General features: G+C 47.5%; 1 long non-coding RNA gene across 1 annotated transcript; it reads right to left on the bottom strand.

Moving 5' to 3' along the window:
• Window positions 1-2,607: 2,607 nt before the first annotated feature.
• LOC129532320 (uncharacterized) lies at window positions 2,608-22,653 on the bottom strand. The gene is made up of 4 exons (XR_008678005.2): window positions 22,546-22,653; window positions 14,867-14,947; window positions 12,818-12,915; window positions 2,608-2,696 (listed from the first exon to the last, which is right to left on the bottom strand). It is a non-coding gene; the product is annotated as an uncharacterized lncRNA (long non-coding RNA).

A 22,653-nucleotide genomic window follows, 5' to 3' on the forward strand; every position in this document is an offset into this window, starting at 1 on the left:
AGCTATCACTTAGCCACTGGCACTTCCCAGCAACTCCCCAGGAGTTACGATGCTCAGGACGTATTGGCAAACTTGTAGGAACTACAGGACCCGTGCGAGGTCCTAGATAAGGTGAGGAAAGCCCCACTCCCTTCCCTCAAGCAGCCTACAGTTCAGAGGGAGGAGGCAAGTTAAGTAGGTGTGTGCATGGCCTACTGTGGAAGAACAGAAGGGGAAAGCCAAATCTAGCCTGGTAGTCAGGGAAGGAGAATGGTATATCCACGAGGAAATGGAAAGAATGAACAGGAGTTAGCAGGGAGAATCAAAAGTGCAAAGACCCTACAGCTAAGAACAGCCTGGCACATTCTGGAATATTCTGGAATGGGAGGTTTAAGGGGTGGTGATGGTGCCAGGAGGATTAGAGTTAAAAAAGCAAGGGTTTAAAAACTGACTTTGGTTTCTCTATCTGAGGGGGCACTCACTTAAAATGATAAAGATAGGCTAGCCTCGGTGGCTTACACCTATATTTCCAACACTTTGGGAAGCCAAGGCGGGAAGATCGCTTGAGCCCAGGGGTTTGAGATCAGCCTTGCCAACATGGTGAGACCCTGTTTCTACAAAATTTTAACAATTAGCGGGCATAGTGGCATGCCCCTGTGGTCTCAGCTACTTGGGATGCTGAGATAGGAGGATCACTTGAGCCCTGAAGGTCAAGGTTGCAGTGAGCCGTGATCATGTCACTGCACTCTAGCCTGGGCGACAGAGCAAGACCCTATCTCAAAAAAAAAAAAAAAAAAAAAAAGGTCCTGATAGCCCAAAATCGTCATGAGTAAATTTTACTTGATAGAAAAAAAAAATGTTTTTTTTCATTCTATCACTTACTCATGTAAATAAATGTTTACTGAACATCAGCAACATACCAGGCCCTGTGCTAGTTATTGATGATTCAAAGGTAATTCAGATGTGCTCTTGTCTTCAAGGAGTTCACAGTCTAACAGAAACAGAAGTCATTGCTAAGGTTGTTCATACACTCAGAGGTCCCAGGCGCCCTATGTGCCCTGTCCCATTTGTTCCTCTGCAGGCTCTGCCTTCTAAGTGGGAGTGGAGGGAAACTTCGGGACGCATTTGTCCTCCACAGTCACTCAGTGCCCTATGTCAAATGCGTGGTGGAGAGGAGACGGGGACATGGAGAGAGGAAGAGACAGAAACAGACAGACATTGAGACAGAGAGAAGCAAAGATAGGAACGGAAAGAGATAGAAAGACAGTCAGACAGTGGAGAGAAACTGACTAAATAAACAGAGGACCGGGAAAGAGAGGGTGGGAGAGAAAAACAGATAAATGCAGAGAGAGAGAGAGAGGCAGAGGCAGACAGGTAGAGGGACTGAGAGAGAGAAATAGAAGCAAGGTACAGCCTCATTCACAGAAAGAGAAAGAAACAGAGGGAAAATGAAAGACTCCAGACTGAAAGGGGCAGAGGCTGGGAAGGTGACACCCCAGCTGAGTTCTTTCTTTAAAAAAAAATCCAGGGCTCTAGTGCTTGCTAGCTGGGGTCTGGCTTGGCTGGTCTCCAGGTGTCCCTACAGGCACAGCTGAGTCAGAGCCAACACGGTGGGAGAGGCTGGGGCTCTAGGCACAGGGTCCTGAGACACCCAGCCCAGGGGAGTGGGAGCCAGCTACAACAGCTCACCCTTCCCCAGGTGTTTTCCTCCCCACCCGACCCCACACACCTGGCCAAGGCCCTCACTGCAGGGACTAACTGGTGCACCTGAGGAGTTAAGGTTGCCAAGAATCCTCCAGGACTAGCCCCTGCAACTGGTCCCCTGCACAGTCTGGCCAAGGAAGCAGTCTCCAGAGCTGCTGTGTGTGGAGTCCTGCGGGCTGCCTGGGGCCCTCAGCTGTCCAGCCACTGTGTATGGGGCTGTCTTTTGGTGCCAGGCTCTGCATCCTCACAATAAGGCAGGCACTTGTAGCCTATTTTACAGGTGGGGAAACCAAGTCCTGGAGAAGTCAAGGGCTTGTGCAAGATTACACAGCTGGCACACCTAACTAGTAAGTTCACTGCTACCGTGCTAAGCATTTGTCATTCATTATTACGGAAACGTTTGAAGCAGGCTTTAGGAGCCCCATTTTATAGATTAAGTAACTGAAGTCTGAAGAGGTTAGGCAGCATGCTTGGGTGACAGTACCAGTGTCAAAGAGAGCTAGGATGAGAACCTTGGCATGCTCCTCTCAGAAGCTCTGAATCCCTTCTGTACACACCCCTAGCCCCAGGACACACACCTCTTCTCCTTTGAAACCTCAGCATCCAGGACCTAGGAGAAAAATGGATTGGATCTTCTGATGGAGACATGCTATGCCCAGTGGCACTCACCTTCCACAGCACGGCTGCAGCCAGCGATTTGCCCTCAGCCCTATTTCTCTACCCCAAGCTCTCTTAGCCTGGGACCACGAAATCCAAGGAGTCTGTGGATAGAATTCAGAGGGTCAGTGGACTTGGGTGGAATCATTATTTTCACTAACTTCTAACCAAAGTTCAGCATTTGTCTCCATTGTAAATGTGACAAACTACAGTCAGATTAGCAGCTCCTGTGACTGTCACCAGTAGAAATCACAGATAGTTACCTATGGAAGGACAGTTGCTGCAGACGTCTCAGCACATTAGGCATGTTCAGCACCACTTCAAGCTTCTGGTAGCTGTGAGACACACTGCCAGACCTTCTCATTTAACGCATTCATAAAGAAGCACATATGTAAAAAAAAAAAAAAAAAAGAAGAAGAAGCACATATGTACATTTCTTTTTAATATCTTGATAATTGCATTTTTTTTTTTGAGACAGAGTTTCCCCCTGTCACAGGCTGGAGTGCAAGGTGCAATCTCATCTCACTGCAACCCCCACCTCCCAGGCTCAAGCGATTCTTGTGCCTCAGTCCCCCGAGTAGCTGGGATTACAGACGCGTGCCACCACGCTGGCTAATTTTTGTATTTTTAGTAGAGACAGGGTTTCACCATGTTGGCAAGGCTGGTCTTGAGCTTCTGGCCTCAAGTGATCTGCCCACTTCAGCTTCCCAAAGTGCTGGGATTACAGGTTGTGAGCCACCATGCCCAGATGATAATTGCATTTCAAAACTATTTCTTTCCTTAGTACTTTTTTTTTTTGAGACAGAGTCTTGCTCTGTCATCCAGGCTGGAGTGCAGTGGCATGATCATGGCTCACTGCAGCTTTGACCTCCTGGGCTCAAGTGATCCTCCCACCTCAGCCTCCCAAGTAGCTGGGACTACAGGTGTGCACCACCACACCTGGCTAATTTTATTTTTAATTTTTAATAGAGAAGACGTCTCACTGTTGCCCAGGCTGGTCTCGAACTAGAGAAGATGTCTCGCTGTTGCCCAGGCTGGTCTCGAACTGGGATCAAGCCATCCTCCTGCCTCAGCCTTCCAAAGTTATGGGATTACAGGTGTGAGCCACCATGCCTAGTCTCCTTAGTCTTATTATGTAAAACAAAAACTTTTTTTTTTCTGAGAAGAGTCCAGAGGTTTCGCCAGATGCCCCAGGGGTCCAGGACTTCTGAGTATGCATCTGGGGACCTGGCGGTGCAGAATTGCAGAGGTGATCATTGCTCCCCACCTGCCCTGCCGAATCCCTGGAGTCTAGCCTATGGGTCCATGCCTGTTGGTTCCCTGGCTCAGAAACTGAACCTCTACCAGATGTCTGAGAAGTGCAAGCAGGAGCCAGTCAGCACAGATTCTTCTGTGTTACTAGGCACTCCTCTGTGTTACCAGGCACAGCCATGTCAGAGCACATGCTCAGTGTTCGAAGACAGGAACCATCACCCTTGGGTTTGTAGCCAGCCACCCAGAAGTGTTCAAAGCAGACCCTTTTGTTGAAAGCAGAGCCTTCTTACAGTTTAATGAATTCAGAAGGCAGCAAAGTGGGAGGCACTGGTTCTGTACCATGGCTGCTCATAGAAATTGACTGAGGAACTTTTAAAAGTACTGATGCTTGGATCTCCCTTGGGAGATACTGACTGACTTGATTTGGGGTGATGCCTGGCTGTCAAGATTTTTAAAAATTCACTAGAGGATTCTAATGTGCAGCCTGGGTTTAGAACCTCTGATGTACTGAGAAAAGCCAAGCCCCAGGCTAGCCCTCAGGGCATCAGAGTCCATGTCTATGTTTTAGGCATGTAGAAATCCTGCTGGGTCAGTGCTGCAATTTAACTGTGTTCCCCAAAAGTTGATAGGTTGAAAACTTGATCCCCAATGCAGCAGCATTGAGAAGTGCAACATCTGGGAGGTGATTAGGTCATGAGGGCTGTGCTGTCATGAACAGATTAATCCATCCGTGGAGTAATGGATTAATGGGTTATTGAGGGAATGGGTTAGTTATCCCGAGAATGGGTCTGTAATAAAAATCAGTTTGACCGTCTTTCCTGAGCCCCTCATCTCTTATGAGCCATTTGATGCCCTGCGCCACCTCAGGACTCTGTAGAATCCCATCAGCAAGAAGGCCCTTACCACATGTGATCTTGGATGTTCAGCCCCCAGAACTGTAAGAAACAAATTTCTTTTCTTCATAAATTACCCAGTCTCAGGTATTCAGTTATTGAAACAGAAAATGGACTAAGACAGTCAGTTTCCCCATTTGCAAACATTTGGGATGGGAAGAAGGGAACTATGTTTATTAAGCACCCACCACATGCCAGGCACTTTATCATGTATTTATGTATTTATCATGCTCCATCACTCTGCTAAATCGGCACTGCTCAAACTTTGCTAGATCTTGTTAAAGATTTAGAGATCTTGTTCAAGTACAGATTCCGATTCAGTGTGTTGGGAGTGGGTCCAGAGATCCTGCATTTCCAACAGGCTCCCAAATGATCTGATGCTGCTGTCCAAGGAGCCCACTTTGAATAGCAAATGGCTAATGAGTCTTCATAGCCAGCATCTGTTCTAATTGGTCAGTGCCTGTGCCAGGCCAGTTGGTTAACTATTTAAGCCATCCCCTCTGCCAATTCATGCCCCTATTCCGATGACAGCACCCAGGTTTGCTCTAGGATCTCTGTCCCTGCCCTTGCTCAGCCTTGAGGCTCTTGCAAGACAGATGACCACCCCAGCTCCAGAGAGGGGCCTGATCAATCTAAACTAACCAACACGTCATATCCCTAAGCCAGGTGCTATGGCTCAAGGATGGGCACCTAATTTAACCCAAGCAAATGGAATGCCAAGAGTTTGAAGGTAGAAGCTCCTCTCTCTTCTGTGGGTACTACCAGAGGGGACATTCTGTCTTCTCCAGACTGATGAGGCTTAAGAATTTAAAGGATGTAGCTGCTGTCATTATTTCCTTTCCTGAAGGAAGAGCTCAGAGGTGTGGGCTATAGAAGCCAATGGTGAGGAGCCTAAGGATGAAGGCAGGCAGAGCAGAGAGAAGCCAGGTCCTTGAAGACGTCATTAGAGTGGCTGGATGAAGCCTTGCCTGAAGTTCACACCTGGGCTATCAACCCAAAGGCCATTTAATCCCCTTATTGTTTAAAGCCAGGTTGAGTTAGATTCTGTCTTTTAACATCAATAGTCCTAACACAAGCTCAAGCATTAGAAAAAGCAGAGTTTTAACCTCAGCTCAGTCACTCACTAGCTGTGTGGCCTTGTACAAATCATTTGACCTCTCTGAGCCTGTTTCCTCACCTATCAAATGAAACTAGTAATACCTATCCCAGGATTGCTGTGAGGGTCAGGAGAAACCGCGAGTGCGAAATGCCTGGCATCTGTGCAATAAATGGTAGCTATTATTATAAATACTCATTTTTAGTCCTATTTTGGCAGGCCCTCATCCTACAAACTATATATGTCAAAAGTTGTTTCTAGCTGTTAGCCGAAAAAAAAAAAGGTAAATTAACCTAAAAGATTGGGAAGGAGGGGCCTCATGGTTATTAATACTAGAGAGAAGGAAAGGGAGAAAAAGTCAGAACTCCCTCGGTAACTAGAAGAGATGAGGAAGCTTGTCCTGGAGGGGAATGTAAGGCCTGCCCGGGCTGTAATTGATTTGGTCATAACACACCCAGACCTTGGCTCCATCTAGCAAAGTGTATGGAAGCCACGTTCTGCTTCTCTGGATATTTGATGGTCTGATTGGCTCAGCCTTCCTAATTGTGTTGTATTGACAAATATATTTGTTTGGAACAAGCAAATGTATTGCAGGCAGGAAACAGACCAACTCCAAGAATTTATTTTGCTTTTTGGCACTGCTGCACTGAGTTTAGCATTCATTATGCGCCCATGTAAAACAGTCTCTGGGAACGCTGGCCTGAGTTATCTTTTTAATTATATTTATTTTTTCAGCTGCATTTCGGATCATGAGCAGACTTGCTGGTACTAAACAGGCCTCATTGGGTGAAACCTCCTGCCTCCCTCAAAATCACGTCGTGTGGATTAAATGTTCAAAGACATCAGACAAACCTGTGACGCTGCCATGGGCCATTATCGCTAATGGAAGAGAGATGGGGTTAAGTCAGTCAAATCCCTGCTCTGAGCCCAGAAAAGTCCACAGAAACCAAGTCCTGGTCACCAGATTGAAATTGAAATCAGGTTTAAGGAGAGGGATGAGAAGATGAACGGAAGGCAATTTAGAATGGATCGTTTGGCGATCACCAGGCCCCACTTTTCTTGTACTCCCCCGACTACCACCACAGGGGCACCTGGCAGCCATATTTGAATATGGCCCTCCTCCTTGATTGGATGAGGGGTGAGCACTGACCCCAGCAGGGCCAGAGTCCCTAATGGAGTTACTAGGAGAGAGACTAAAGGGCAGACAGACAGACTGACCACATGGCAGGTGCTGTAACAAGAGATCTGGGAGATGTAAGCAGCCATCTTGGATGTCACGTGGACAGAAAAGTCACAAAAGCCCGGGAAAGGGAATGAAGCCATCACAGGGGGATGCAGATGGGAGGCAATAGGAAAGATCCTTTTGTTGGTTCTCAGCTTCCTGGTTCCAGTCGCTGAGGCACCCTGCCTACTTAGACTGAATTCTTCCTTTTTGTTCCAGCAAGCTCAAGTTGTTCTCTCACTTACAACCATACAAGGGAAAACTATGCAACCAACCAAACAATGTTGTGGGAGAATATTTATTAACACGAAAAATGTACACAAGAACATTGTTGAGTGCAAAAAGCGTGCTGCTATCCTCCTTTCAGCTGATATTTATCGGGCATCTACAGCATGTCAGATGCTGTGTATTCAGTGGTGAGTAAGGTCATGGCCCCTGCCCTTGTCAAGTTTACAGTCTGGTTACAAAATGTCAGAGAAGATTATACTCAGTAAAAAGAAGAAATAAAATAGATTTATAACAATATTCAAAACTGGTGTTGCTCCAAGTGTGATCTGTGGACCGCAGCGCATGGGCATCATCTGGGAGCTTGTGAGAAGTGTAGATGCTCAGTCCCACCCCAGACTGACTGGGGGTGGGGCCAAGAAATCTGTGCTTTAACAAGCAGCCTTCCAGATGATGCTGATGCATCCTCAAATTTAAGAACCACTCCTGGGCCAGGCACAGTGATTCACACCTGTAATCCTAGCACTTTGGGAGGCCGAGGTGGGTGGACCACTTCAGGCCAGGAGTTCAAGACCAGCCTGGTCAACATGGTGAAACCCCATCTCTACTAAAAATCCAAAAATTAGCTGGGTGTGGTGGTGCACGCCTGTAATCCCAGCTACTCAGGAGGCTGAGGCATGAGAAGCACTTGAACCCAGGAGGTGGAGGTTGCAGTGAGCCAAGATCCTGCCATTGATTGCACTCCAGCTGACTCTGTCTCAAAAAAAAAAAGAACCACTTCAAAGCCTCACCTTCCAAATTAACAAGAATTTCCAGCTTTTCCAGTGTTCCCATTCCTAAATGCTACAACTTCAAAACCACCTAAGGGTGTATGTGTGTGTCAGCAAACATAGCAATCAGCTAGATATAATTTTACATATATTAATTTAATCCTCATAACAACTCTCTAAGACAGGCTCTGTGTGTCCCCCACTTTACCAATGGGAAACCTGAGGCACAGAGAGGTGAAGTCACTTGCCCAAAGTCACAAAGAAAATAAGTGGTAGAGATGGGATTCAAACCCAAGCAGTCTGGCTCCAGAATCTGTACTCTTAATCACTAAGTTTAACCACTTGTCAAATAAGCCCTGAGCATCTTTGTCGCCTGGCAGAGAGAGAGAGAGAAGTTCAGTCACATCTCTCAGACTGGACCATATAGCTGCAGCTGGTTCTATGCCATTCTCTGCCCCTCCCAGATCTGATCAGGTTGTATAAGATCTACAGTTGCTGGCTGGACTCCTAAACTGGGGATACGTCTTTGTCCCTTCAGAACTGTGTACTCCTGCAGTTGAGAAGGGCCCTATAGCAATGTTGCCCAAGCCCTAAAGTGTTAGAATCATTAAATTTTTATGCACGATCTTCCCCATGGGGTACCCACTCCTCTAGGGTGGCTGGATCAGGAAGGTTCTAGTGCCAGCCTCAAACCGTGCTCAGAAGGAACCCTCATCTCCAGCCACCAGGGCCTGGGTGCTGAGTCCTGGCACCTGTGCAGGCTGTGTTTTCTCTTATGGTGAGTGTCTGTTCTGGAATCCTGTGATCCTTTCTGTGTGCTCTGGATTGAGGCCAGCCTAGCCCAGAAGGTGAAGTTGTTTTCACCCTTGACTCCTAAAGTAAAAACAGGGATCACAGATTCTTTTTCTTCCAGGAAACCTCTCAGTCCCTGTTGTGGGGAGAGAGTGATGAGGGAAATATGGATTTATAAAAAGAGATAGGGATATGTGCGGCTCAACTCACCCGCCAGGAGCAACAATGCTTCAAATGCAAATAGGGACGTTGACTAGGAAGTGACCCCTCCTAACGCCAACCAGCAGTAGCATTTCTAAGCCCAGGCCTGCATCCAGCCAATATGTCTAATTATACCCTCGGAGGAGTAGGGATAGACACCACTGAGAATTATCCATAAAGTGCCAGCTCAGCTTGTTAACAAACTAGTTCCTGTCTGGTTGGAAAGAGCCGTCACTTGAGCCCCATGCAGGCCACCCCATTTGACCTGGCTCCACCCCCAGGAACCCTAGACCTTCCCACCAGTCAGCAACTACAGGGTTAATGCCTGGCACAGCTGGGAGGCCTCCACTCACCCCAGGGCTACAGCCATCGTCCATTCTGAGGGGCTGGTGCCTAGAGCTGCTGAAGTCTGGAAAGATACACACTAACTTGTTGAAATAATGCTTTTCTCTAAGTATCAGAACATAGATGTCTTTTATTTTCTTCTTTCTGCTTATCCATGTTTTTCAGCTTTTCTACAATAAACATGATTTATTTATGTCATGAAGATTACTTTTTTAAAATATTAAAGAGAATGGCAGGTTTTTAATTTCCTGAGTAGCAGAGTGCCCTTTTTTCCTCCTGCCTCCACCCCAACCATTAGCATTGGCAGTCCCTCACAGATGCAGCAAGTGGGATCACAATGGTGGCAAGAGGCTCCTGAACATGGCCTTGGATATCTTTGGGAAACAAGGCCCACGCCCTGGGGGCTCAGTAAAGAAGCACTGTGCTTCCCTGGCCTTGAGCCCACCTACTGCCCCTGGTCGGCATGACTAACCATCTAATTCTAGAGAAATGGGAACTCATTGAGTGATCTGGCTTCCTCCAGAGAGCAGCCCATTCGTTTCCTGAAGTGACTGGTCCACTGGGAAGAGGGCCAGGATAGACCTTTGAAGTACTCAACAACAAAAGGAGGAGAAAGAAGAGATCGCACAATAGAGCAGCCTGGGGCCATGATGGGAATGAGAGTTCATGTCCCTGTTAAACAGCAAAGATTAGATCAAAGCTAGCAGATTCATGGCACACACACCATTACCACCCATTTACTGTCCAGAGCAGACATTTCTAATCAATCACAGCATTTATCCTCACCGAGTGCTCCTCAGTGCAGCCCCAGGCAACTTTACCGTCCACTGCCAGAGCTGAATCTTATTTGTCACCCTTGGAGTACTTGGGTTGGAGATGCTAACCCTTCAGACAAGACCACTTAGACCCCTGGGTGCAGGGTCATGAGTTTTCCTTGGATCTAGAGTCTGCACCAAACAGTGCCGTAAGGTCTATAGTTGTTAATTCCCTCTGACTTATGGAGATGTCGCTCTTCCTAGTATCAGGGAAACTCCCAACTGGGTGTGGCTCTACCTTCTGCCAGATGGAACACGAGAGGTCATCCCTCGTCAAACTCTTTTGAGTCATGGAACCCTTTCTTCAAATCAAAGCTGAGTCGGAAGGCCAATTACAAAACAAATTGAAGTGGAACTACTGTGCTTAAAGAGGAGGTGACAGTCCCAAGCCACAGCCACCAAATGTCACCTCAGCCCCTGCTGCTGAAGGACTGACTTCCCAAGGACTCCTAGGGCTCCATGGGACAGTAAGGATCACTGATCCTATTCAAGTCACAGTATCTTACAAATGGGGAGAACGAACCCAGAGGGGAGACGTGAACACCCCGAATTCACACAGCCGGCGAGGGAGGAGCAAAGGCAAGAACCCAGGAGTCTCCCAGCTTTTGATCCAAACACAGAACCCAGCATCAGACGTTTGGTCCCTTCTTTCTTGGCATGATGCAGTCTCCCTGAGGGGCTGCCACTGCCCCGTGATTCGGGTCTTGTCTGTCCACCTGTGACTCCCATTTCTAGAGCTGCAGCCTCAACCTTTCACATTGATCTTGACCTTGACCTCCATCCATTTCTCTCCATCCCCATGGCCATTTCCTTATTTCAAGCCAGTATCAGTTTTCCCCTGGATGTTTGGCAACAGCCTCTTAACTGGCTCCAGTTTCCCCACTCCATTATTCAGAATGTGGCCAACATGATCTTTCTAAAACGCAAATTTGAAACAATCATTCCTTAGCTTGTAATTCTTCAAATGCTTCCCATTGATCTTCAAATGAAGTCCAACCTCCTTGCATAGCTTACCAGACCCTTGGTAATCTGACCCATTTACCTGTCTACCCCCATCTTTCATGATTCCCTGACTCAGACTCCTGCAAGATGGAGGAGACTCTGTGTCTGCAGTGAGTGTGTGTGTGTGTGTGTGTGTGTGTGTCGCGGTCTAAACTTTTCTGTCTCTAGACCTTTGCACAAGCAGTTCCTTTTGCCTGGAATACTTTCCCCTCCCCTTGGCACCTAGCTAACTACTCCCCATGCTTCAGGACTCCCCTTAGCTGTCATTCTTCCCACTATCCCTTCCTGCCCCCAAGAGTCTGCACAGCAGGACCCTCTTCGAAGCTCCCCACACCTATGCCGCCCCTTCCCACAAACTACCCTGAAAAGCCTTTGCTTAGTGTCCGCACTGTCACCCACACTGGACTCAAGATCCTTGGGTCGGGGACTCTCTCTAGTTCAAGGCTGGAGCTTGGGTGGATTGCTCCCATGACACCTTTTTTCTTGTTTGACCTCATGTCATAATCATTGAGTCAGGAAGTTGGGCCCCTGATCTACCAACAGGACACAACCATTTTATGTAGAACAGAGGGTGCATTTGAAAAAAAAAAAAAAAGGAGAGTGAAAAAAGTAAGAGCAAGCCCCGCTATGAAGGGAATGGCGCTCTATGCCAGGCCCTGACGGTGAGCTCTATACATAGATGTGGGCTCCTTCTGCATCCCTGAGGGTGCGAATATTTCTCCAGCCTATCATTTGCCTTTGAACTTTATCTATAGTGTCCTTCCATGTACAAAGAGTAATTAATTTCCCCAATTCGTCTCACTGTTACTCTCAAAGAGCACACACATCCTTTCTCAGCAGACATTACAGATTTATTTATGGGTCCTTCCAAATGGACCATAACATTCCTTGAGGACAGGAGCATTTTATTCACCACAGTGTCCCTAGGGCTTGACACCGTGTCTGGCACATAGTAGGCCTTCAATAAACACTGGATAGGTGGGTGGATGGGAGTTAAGGAGTGAGGGAGGAGAGAGGGAAGAAAGGGGAAGGGGTAAGGCTAGGAAAGATGGGCTGAAAAGGGGAAAGAAGAAAGAAGGAGAGAAAATAAATGCTCAGTAAACACTGGAGGGCAGCTGCTTCTGTTGACTGCAGTCCCTGGCACAAGCCTGGCTCCACCTGGCAGCTGTTGGCCACGGCTCCCAGTCCACATGGCACACCTGCCTGGCAGGCCTGGCTGTGCTTGGCAGTTCAGATGCCCGGCTCCTCCTCAATGCGGGGCACACCTTCACAGACCCTGGCCCATCACACACTGCCTGGGGCCTCCAAGACCCTTTAAAAGTCTGGCACATGGTAGGCCCTTGATTGAGGTGCAAGGGATGTTAGGGATGGTCTGTGTAGCCTGGAGGAGAGGGGGCCTCTTTCCCCTCCATCTAAAATAGCAGCCCCTCCCCCTTTTTTTCTGCCTTGCTGCTTTTCTCAGCAGCCATCACTGCCACTCTACATTCATTAGAGAGATCAGTATCCCATATCTGAAGTATTTGGGACCAGACTGTTTCAGATTTTGGAATATCTGCATATACCTAATGAGATACTTTGGGGATTGGGACCCAAGTCAGCAGCACTTTGAAATCATGTCTAGTCCCCGGAGCACACAAAGTCTAAAATGCATGAACCCCCAGGCACCTCGGAAGCAGCAAACTAGCCAAGATGCCAGATGCTTACAGGGCTTGGAGTGGAAGGGAGGGTTTGTGAGTACAAAAACAGTAAAGGAAATTCATTTATGTTTCATATACACCTTATACACATAGGATGAAGGGGTAACTTTATGAAACATTTTCAATAATTTTGCATATGAAACAAAGCTTGTGTTGAGTACTTACGTGTGGAATTTTCTATTTGTGGCTTCATGTCAGTGTCCCAAAAGTTTCAGATTTTGGACTGCTTCAGATTTTGGAATTTTGAAGTAGGAATGTTCAACCTGTAGTAGAAGGAAGTGATGAAAGCGCTCACACTACAGCCAAGCAGACTGGGTTCAAATCCCACCACGGCCCCATTTAAGATGGGAGACCTTGGTCAAGTTTCTTAATGCTCTGTGTGGCTCCATTTTCCCATGAGAAACAATGATGCCAGCACCTTCCCCATGAAGCTACCGTGATGGTTAAAAGAGTTGGCTAATGTCAAAGGCTTCCAACAGTGCCTGGCATATAGAAAGGGTTCCATAAATGTAATCCCAGCTCTGATGACCATTTCCCAGCCCAGAATGAAGCTCTGTGAGAAGGGGCACCGTGTGCTCTTTGCTGTGCATTCCCAGAGCCTAGAACAAGGTGTTGTGAGCATAGGCACTCACTTTCTTTAAATGGAAGGATTTGAGAGCTGGGAAAAGAAAGACCTAGAGAGGCAGAGACACTCACCCAAAGTCACACAGCAAATTGGAGGCAGAGTTCCCAACTCCAGTGCACCACACATTTTCCTGGAGAGGCCTGCCAAGGAGCAGCTGTGGGAAATTGGGTGAAGGCCAGAGCTGCACCATCCAATATGGTAGCCACCAGCTACACATGGCCACCGAGGCCTTGACATGTGGCTAATGTGATTGATGAGCTGAATTGTTCATGTTATTTAATTGCATTTTTTTTTTTTACATTTAAACTTAAAAACTCATACTTGATTCAGTGATTGGAAAACTTTTATGAGGGTCTCGATCAACTTGGGTAGGTGAATCTTCTTCAGCTATAAGTTTTGTGAAATCTAAATGCGGATCAAGTATTCCCATGAAAATTTTAGTATCCAAATCGAGATGTGCCATAAAAGTATAAGACACACACCAAACTGGGGAGTCTGGGTATGCAAAGAAAGAACAGAAAATATCTTCTTAAAAATTGTGCACATTGGTTAATGTTAAAAAGATCATATTTGGAATATATTGGGTTAAATGAAATGTGTTGTTAAAATTTCATCTATTACCCTTTGGTTTTTTTTTAATGTGGCTACCAGAAAATTGTAAATAACTTACGTGGCTCACATTGTATTTCTATAGTACAGTGTTGGGCTTAGAGGGACAAGAACTGGGTGAGGAGGAAGGTGGCTCACTGGCTGGGAGGGCTGTCCCCCACTGCTCCAGCACAGAGGAGCAGAGACTCTGGGGTGGGCATGTTTGGGGAGCCCCTGAGCACTGGAGCTGGGCTGCACTACTTGGGAAGCCTGAGCTGAGCTGGCTCCAGGTCCCTGCACTCTGACACTTCCCTCGACAGGCAGGGAAGCAGCTCAGGGATTAGCGTTAATTCTTTCCCTTGAGGGCAGATGGGGAGAAGGTTAAGTGCAAACTGACGGCAGCTGCCCAATTAAGCCCTGGGAGAGGGACGAGGGCAAAGGAGGAGGCTGGGGAATGTTCTTAGGGATTCCCAGGGAGACAGGAAGCAGCAAGGGCTTGACCGCCTCTATCTCACTTCCCCCTTACCAGTGACGGTTTTCCCACAGGCTCTGCGGGATGGGTTCACTCTTCCCAAACCACATGGCAAGTACGGGGCTGACCTGGGCTCCATTCTCCCAGTCTTTGCTCCAGCTTTTAAGCAAAATTAGTTGCCTGCTTTTGCTACTGCTCTGGGAAAACACTGGAGGCAAGGAGACTTTGAGGTTGAGAGAGGGATTCCACCAAGGCTGAGGGCTGACACTGACTTGATACTCCCCATGTGCCAAGTGCTCGCCGGGCATTACCTCGCTGAATTCTCACCCTGTGCTGTTGGCACTGTTCTCATCACCCCCACTTATAGGCAAGGACATGAAGGCCCAGAGAGGTTTAGCACATGGCTCAGGGGCACACAGTTAGGCAGTCAGGAAGCCAGAGATATTTGAACACCAGGTTACCCCATCAGACCTGAACTCTGAAATTAAGCACTATGCCAAGTTGCCTCTTGTCCTAGGAGGCTTCTCACCAAATATCAGATTCGTCAGCAGGGAGGCAGAGGTGGTGGAATGACTTCCTGGAGTCCTCCTCTGCTATGTTGGATCCTGAGCTGGAGGAGGAGAAAGAGAAGAGATGTCATGTTCCCCGGGACCAAGTCCTATTGGTCCTAGCTTAGATGCCACCTCCCCCAGGAAACCAACACTGATTCCTCCCACCTTCCCTTCCAGGCTAGTTACCTGCCCATCCTCCTTGCTGTCTCTGCTTTCCTGATGCCTACATCCACCCACACAAAAATAGCCAACATATGTCCAACATTTTACCCACATTATTTCAATTTACCCTCATAAACATCTAGTAAAGAAGGTACTATTATTACTTCCCTTTGACAGTTGAGAAAACCAAGGCACAGAAAATAAAATGGATTGGTTCATGGTCACCAAGCTCAGAAGTAACTAATAACAACCCAGACGTCTCCTGCCAAAGTGCCTACTCTTAGCAGCCACGTTGTCCTTGCTTCCTGTGGCAGCATCCTATTGGTTTATTGGTTTGCTCTTCTCTCTCCTCTACGCTTGCAGGGAAATTCGAAAGACTAAGTCGAGACCTTGCAGGTGTAGCAATCATGAGAGCACCCTGGTTACCGTTTGGAGTCACTGGGTGTCTTGCTCACTACTTAGAAGCCTTGTGCTGCCTTGGAGCAAGTCATCCATGCTCCATCGCATTGCTTGATTCACACATTGTCTACTGATTGAGCACCTTCTATGCGCCAGGCACTGAGACCAAGGAAGTCCCCATCCTCATGGAGCTTCCACACTAGGTAGAGAAACAGAGAGAATCCCAGTACTCAAATAAGGATATAGAGTAGTTTCCTGTACTGGCAAGGCCAAGAAAGAGAACTAAAGCAGAAGATGGGGGAGAGAATGACAAGTAGAGGGGGTGGTCTGGAGGGCCCATGTGAGGAGATGGTGTGAGGACAGGGATATGAAGTGAGGGGCCAGCCACAGGAAGACCTGGAGGAAGGCAGCCAGGAGGAGGAAATGGCAAGGGCAACAGCACTGCGAGGGGAGCATGTTTAGCATGTCCAAGGAACCAGAGGTCCAGGCAAAATACACATGTGTTCACAGCAGCATTGTTTATAAGAGCCAAAAAGTGGAAATGACCCCAATGCCTACCAACTAATGGATGGATAAAGTGCATACCCATACCACACAATATGATTTGGCCTCTAAAAGGGATAAAGTACTGATTCATGAGACAAGGTGGATGGATCTTGAAACATTAGGCCAAGTAAAAGCAGCCAGTCACAAAATGAAAACACATATTGTATGGTTCCATATGTATGAAATGCCAGGAATAGGCAAATCTGTAGAGACAGAAAGTAGATTCATGGTTGCCAGGGGCTGGAGGGGAGGGAGAATGGGAATGACCGCTGATGGGGAATTTGGGGATTATGAAAATATTCTAAACTTTGATTGTGATGATCATTGCACAACTCTGAATATATTATACTAAAACCATTGAGCTGTACATTTTAAATGGGTGAGTTTTATGAGATGTTAATTTTTTTTTATTTTTTATTTTGGAGACAGGGTCTTGTTGTGTCACCCAGGCTGGAGTACAGGGGCATGATCATAGCTTACTGCATCCTTGACCTCCTGGGCTCAAGAGATCCTTCTGCCTCAGCCTCCTGAGTAGCTGGGACTACAGGTGTGCACCATCATGCCCAGCTAATTTTTTGTAGAGGTGGTGTCTTGCTGTGTTGCCCGGGCTGGCCTCAAACTCCTGGGCTCAAGTGACTCCCACACCTCAGCCTCCCAAAGTGCTGGGATAAAGGCATGAGCCACTATGCCCAGCCTGATGTTATTTATAGCCCAGTAGAGCTGTTTTTTTTCTTTTTAAAAAAAAAAAAGAAAAGAAAAGAAAAGAAAACAAATGAACAAAAAGAAGCAAGAACAGGCAAGGAAGGCTGGAGGGGAATAGGCAAGGAGAAGACAGAGAAGAGAAGACCAGAGGTTCTTAGAGTTTGAGAACTTTGGGTTTCACTCTGTCATTAGAAGCCATTGGGGGTTCTGAGCTGGGAATCTGGTGGTCCAATTTACATGTTTTAAAGATTATTCATTTGCAGAGCAGCATAACGGTTGCTGGATTCCAGGGCCTTGATTCAAATCCCAGCGGAGTGTACATGCCTAGCTATGTGACTGCAGCAAGCTGTATAATCTTTGGGGGCCTCAGTTTCTCAACCATAAAATGGGATGATCATAGCATCTCCCTTCTAGGGAGGCTTAACTGAGTGAATATTCATGAAGCATTTAGAAGAGTGCCTGGTACATAGGCAATGATCCATGAAAATTAGGTAACTTAAGTCAATAAGAAAGTACTCGCTGGATAGTCCCTGTCTTCCTGGGGAGAAAGCGCTGCCAGCCAGGGGCTGCTTTCCGCTTTGCAAAGCTCTAGCCCCTCGCCCGGCTCAATCCAACAAGTAATTGCTCCGAGGCCTCCTTCCAAATGGGCCATAAATCAGAGGCCAGGGTCTCCTGTTACCAGCGGCTGGTGGTGAAGTCCCTCCCCCGGGTAATGGGAAGCAGATGTTGGCAGCCCCTTCTGGCCTCCAGAGGGCTGTGTACCTGGGCTGCTCACGTCACAGCAGTTGGAGCAAGAATTTCCATGAGCTTTTAAATCGAAGGTTGTCAAAGAAACGGCCTCCTAGGGCTTCCAGATGTTCTGCGGCGTGTTTCAAGCAGGAGGTGGGCAGCTAATGGGGGCCTTCAGGGGCTGAGAGAGGAAGAGCAGGGTCAGGGATAACACTAGGTTCCTTCCAAGGGGCCTGACCAGCAGGCAAGGTGTGGGGCCTGAGAGGTGGCAAGCTGTCAAGAAAGCGGCACAGGCTTTGCAGCCAGGAGGACCTGGGTCAAATTCTGTTTCTCATTTTCTCAGCCTGTGCCCTGAAGTCAAGGGTAAGTCACCTTTCCAGACCCCAGTTTTCTCACCTGTGAAATGGGTGTGATGTTACTTATCTCACATATATTTGAAGGTGGGAAGTAGTTTAAGTTAAAGCACAGTGTGTCAGGCATGGTAAATGCTCAAAAAATGAAGGTAGTTATTAGAAGCGAGCTATGCACAGAGCCTTGTTACCCAGTAAGTCTTTATTGTCGCTGGACGCTGAGCACTGTGACGGGCAAGGAAGTGTAGTCACCTCACAAGACTTTCTACGTTTCCTAAGGCCAAGGCCTTGATAAGGTCCAGAAAATTCCTTAACAATCTTTCAGCTACAAGTCCATGCACAGTTTGGCTTTAGGTACAATTCAGGGCTCACATGATGTCACCAAGAGGCAGCTCCTTTTTAGATTCCACTGACTGGTTGCCAGATTTAAGCAAATAAAAATATAAAACGTCAGTTAAACTTTAATTTCAGATAAACAAGAAGTACTTTTCTTAGTATAAGTATGTCCCACTAAATATCTGGAAGATACTTTCTTTTTTTTTTTTTTTTTTTTTTGAGACAAAGTCTCACTCTGTCACCCAGGCTGGAATGCAGTGGCACAATCTCAGCTCACTGCAACCTCTGCCTCCTGAGTTCAAGCTATTCTCCTGCCTCAGCCTCCTGAGTAGCTGAGATTACAGGCACAGGCCACCACAACCGGCTAATTTTTTGCATTTTTATTAAAAGTAGAAATGGGTTTCACCATATTGGTTAGGCTGGTCTCCAACTCCTAGCCTCAAGTGATCAGCCCACCTCGGCCTCCCAAAGTGCTGGGATTACAGGCGTGAGCCACTGTCCCCGGCCCATTTGGGACATACTTGTACTAAAAACATATTAATTGTTGAATTAATTAACAGGGCCACCTGTGTTTTATCTGGCAGCTCACTGGAGTTCAGCCTTAGGCTGGGTCCTCTGGGGTAGCAATAGGGCAGCAAACCTCTCATGGTTCAGACTGGGTTATGTGACTATCCCGAGCCAGTCACTGTGAGCAGAAGAACTTTATACATTGGCTGCTATCACCTGGTTTACACACTCCATCCCCAGACTCAGAGTCTGTCTACCTCTAGCTTCTGGAAAGACGGTGCTTCCCTTAAAGAAAAAGCAAGTACTGTAGATAGTACTGTAGATGGGGTATATGAAAGGAAGGAAAAACAGGATCTACTGTGAGCAGATGCAAGGAGGAGAGATTCTTAAACCAGAGGCAGGGATGTGGGTGTTCCCCAGCTCCAACTAGCGGAGTAAGCCCAGCTGGCCTGGTACCAAGAGATAAAAGTAGATCTTTGAGAAAAAGAACCCCAGGTTGTCCTGGCTGACTCTTTGACAGCATCTCTGGGTAAAACAACCTGCAGGAAGTCCGTCCCTAATTCTCTTCTCTGAGGCTCAGTGTTCTCATCAGCAAAACGAGTATAAGAATTCAAACTTCTGATCAGGCATGTGGTGGTTCACGCCTATATTTCCAGCATTTCGGGTGGCCAAGGCAGGTGCATCACTTGAGTTCAAGAGTTCGATACCCGCCTGGGCAACATAACAAGACCTCGCCTCTAAAAAAAAAAAAAAAAGAAAAAGAATTCAAACTTCCTGGGGGGAGTTGTGAAGATTATCTGAGTTTCAACTGACTCCTAACTTGAGACCCAGTTAGTTATTACATAATAGTCACAAATTCAGTTGGCAGCACTCAAAAATTTATTTCCTAAGGGTAGATTTTTTACAAAGTGGGGTTCCAGTCCCAGTAATCTTTCATTCCTTGACAATACCAATTAATTATGATTGCTTGTTGTGGCTTCTCAGCCTCAGCACTGACATTTTGGGCTGGATACTTCTCTGTTGTGGGGGGCTACCCTGTGCATGGTAGGATGTCTAGCAGCACCCCCAAACCCCACCCACTAGAAGCCGATAGCAGCTGCTTCTTAGCTGTGACAGCAGAAATGTCTTCCAGACATTGCTAAATGTTCCCCTAAGGGGTAAAGTCGTTCTCTCCTCTGAGAACCACTGTGATAATAGCATAAAATACAAATATATATTCGTATAAACATGTATTAAGATATTGTGTTGAATGTGTACCGTAAGCCCTATATTATGCATATCCCATTGGGGAAGCTTATCAATGTGGGCTGAGCCAGCTGAGGTCTCTTAAAATAAAGTCCATACAAATTGGAGGGAAGACACCACTTCCTGAAGTAGGCAAGCCCGAGTGTCTTCCTGCCCCTAGGGACTTTCAAACTGCATTAAAAATGAGAATCATCTGTCTCAAAAATGTTTCCTTGTCAAGTTAACTGAATGGAGGAGGAGGTGGGGCAATGCCCAATCACCTCTTCCGCCTCCGTTTTAGCAAAAGGCAAAGGGCTTCTTGGAGCAACATCAGGATTTGTGTAGTGTTGGTGTCTTAAAGTCATGCTTTACTTTTTAACGATTCTTTTTAAGTTATAAAAATAATGCCGACAGCCAAGCCATGGCGGGTGGGAGGGAGGGATGGGGGTGTCCACAGGTAAAGACCAGGAAGATAGCAAAATTCAATGGAAGGCTGTCCTAGACCTTGCATGGAAGCCGCGGTTGCCTCTCACTAGCTGGTGTCCTTGGGCTAGTTACCTAATCTCTGACAGGGCTGACTTCACAAGCCTGTGTCCCAGGCAGTCACTCAGGGCCTGTGATCAGAAGGACACCTCACTTGGTTTAACACTCTGCTGTGGTTTCAGTCTTGAAGTTCTTAATTTTTGAACCAAAGACCCCACATTTTTATTTTACACTGAATGTCCTAAATCATGCAGCCAATCCTGCTCTCTGAACTCAGTTTTTACACCTGTAAAGTGAGGGTCATGACACCCTCCCATTGCAAGACGACTGTGAGGGTTACACACTAGTCCAGGGGCTGACAGCTCTCAGCACTGCAGGTCCCTGCCCGGCCATCCCAGTGGCTGAAACAACAGTGTTTGCAGTCATTCTCAGGCCCCATCTCAGAAGGAAGTCTTTAACGACGGGCCTGAGACCATGACTCTGAGCTTCCGGAACCTTTGAAATTCTCTCTGTTTATTATTTTTGTGACTCCCATCTGTTTCCTGTAGCAATGAACTCTTTAAATGAAAAGGTCTGTGGACTGAGGGGTGGAGCAGGAGGGCAGCGGGGAGACTCCACCCTCCAGGGCAGCCTGGCTGGGGAGGAGAGTCCCCAGGGGAGAGTTGGCAGAGCAGAGCAAACAAGCAGCGTCCCCAGAGTGCCTGCAAGGCAGGAAGGAAGATTGCCTTCTCACGTTGCACCCTGTTCAGCTTTCCGAAGAGGGAGACAAAGGTGGAGTTGGAGCCAGTCCTCAGATTCGCGTGACTCCGTGGCCCATCTTTTGCCTCCCTCTGCACGCCATGAGCTTCTGTAGTTAAAGGGCTCCTGGGGGCTGCGGCTCACCATCGCCCCACCTCCGCAGGTGGACTCTGGAAGGTTCAAGGAGGTAGAAGTGCTGAGGGACCCTGTCCTCTTCTCCTTTCTATCACTGCTACCCCAGCAGGTGCCCAGGCCCCCACCCCATCTCCACAGTTTGCAGATGGCCTGAGATGCTGAAACAGGAACATCCATGAGGGAGAAGTAGAAGGTGCCAGACAAGCACTCGGGACATGGCTGGAGGTTCCCCTCTGAGCTAGGAGGTCCCACCAGCTGTCCACAGAAAGGACCACCTTTGCAACTCCCATGTGTTGATGCTGGATGGTAACGCGGTAATAAGCTGGAGGGTGTGGAGGTGCTGACTGAGAGCCCTTGGGCATTGTTGGTGGGTGACCCGAGTCCCCTCTCCAGGAGGGGTTGGGCAGTACCTGGAAACTGAGTTTCCTCCAGCCCACATGGCCGCAGGACCTCTCTCCTTTATTGTGTCCCCTCCATCTCTCTTCCTTCCCCACCCAGAAGAAACCTTGCCATCTCCAGGCCCAGAAATTCATCTTGTTCCCAGCTCTCCTCCCCACTTTCGTCACTGATGCCCATCAGTCCTTCTCATCCCTGCAGGCCTAAGATTTTGCAACTCCAAGGCCAAGAGCTGACATTCTCTTCTCTCCGAGTTGCTGCCTCTCCCGAGGCAATGAGAACAAAATGCACACAGCAGACAGAATGGAGGAGGGGACGAGGGTAGAGAGAAACACCAGGAATAAAAACCTCATGCCTTCATACTTTCAGAGTCACCCGCCACCCCACTACATGCCCTTGAGGATTTATGGCAAGACCCATGATGATTTTTTTTGCTGATTTGTTTCACACAAAAAAATTGACCTATGCCTGTGGGAATGTGTCACCAAAGGAAAATCATCTCTTAGGTGACAAGATGCTGGAGGAAGGAGAGGTCCCCTTGCCTTGTGCCTCAAGACACCAAACTATCAAAGGAGGCACAGGGAGAGACCCAAAGCCCAGCATTACCTGGGCTGGTACTGATTTCTTGAGGCTGAAACCAATCCAGTTTTCTCAGCCCCAGGCCCTTGTTCCTCCATGCTCTGAAGATGACCATCTGAGGCCTTTAGAAAGTCACTTTATGAGACAGTGGTCTCATAATCGTGGTCCATAGGTAGTGGTCACCACAGAGTCTATGATGAAGCCACAGGGGAATTTGTGGGAGTTTTAATGTTCAACAAGGAAGCCTACTTACAGGGAAGTTAGACGTGCTTCCATCCTGAGCTTCTTTCAATGGCAGCATTATTTAGCCAGTATGTTTTAATACCTCCATTAATTAGCATAAAAAATATTTTGGAAATGTCCTCACCCACCTTGGGAAGGCTCCCAGCCAGGTTACAAGGGGAAGTCTTCTCTTTTCCCCTCAGTAAGCGGGACCAGCTGCAGATAGACTAACCATCGTCTCCCTTCTTGTTGGTGAG

This window comes from Gorilla gorilla, chromosome 2 (genome assembly GCF_029281585.2).
Source record: "Gorilla gorilla gorilla isolate KB3781 chromosome 2, NHGRI_mGorGor1-v2.1_pri, whole genome shotgun sequence".
Taxonomy (NCBI): domain Eukaryota; kingdom Metazoa; phylum Chordata; class Mammalia; order Primates; family Hominidae; genus Gorilla; species Gorilla gorilla.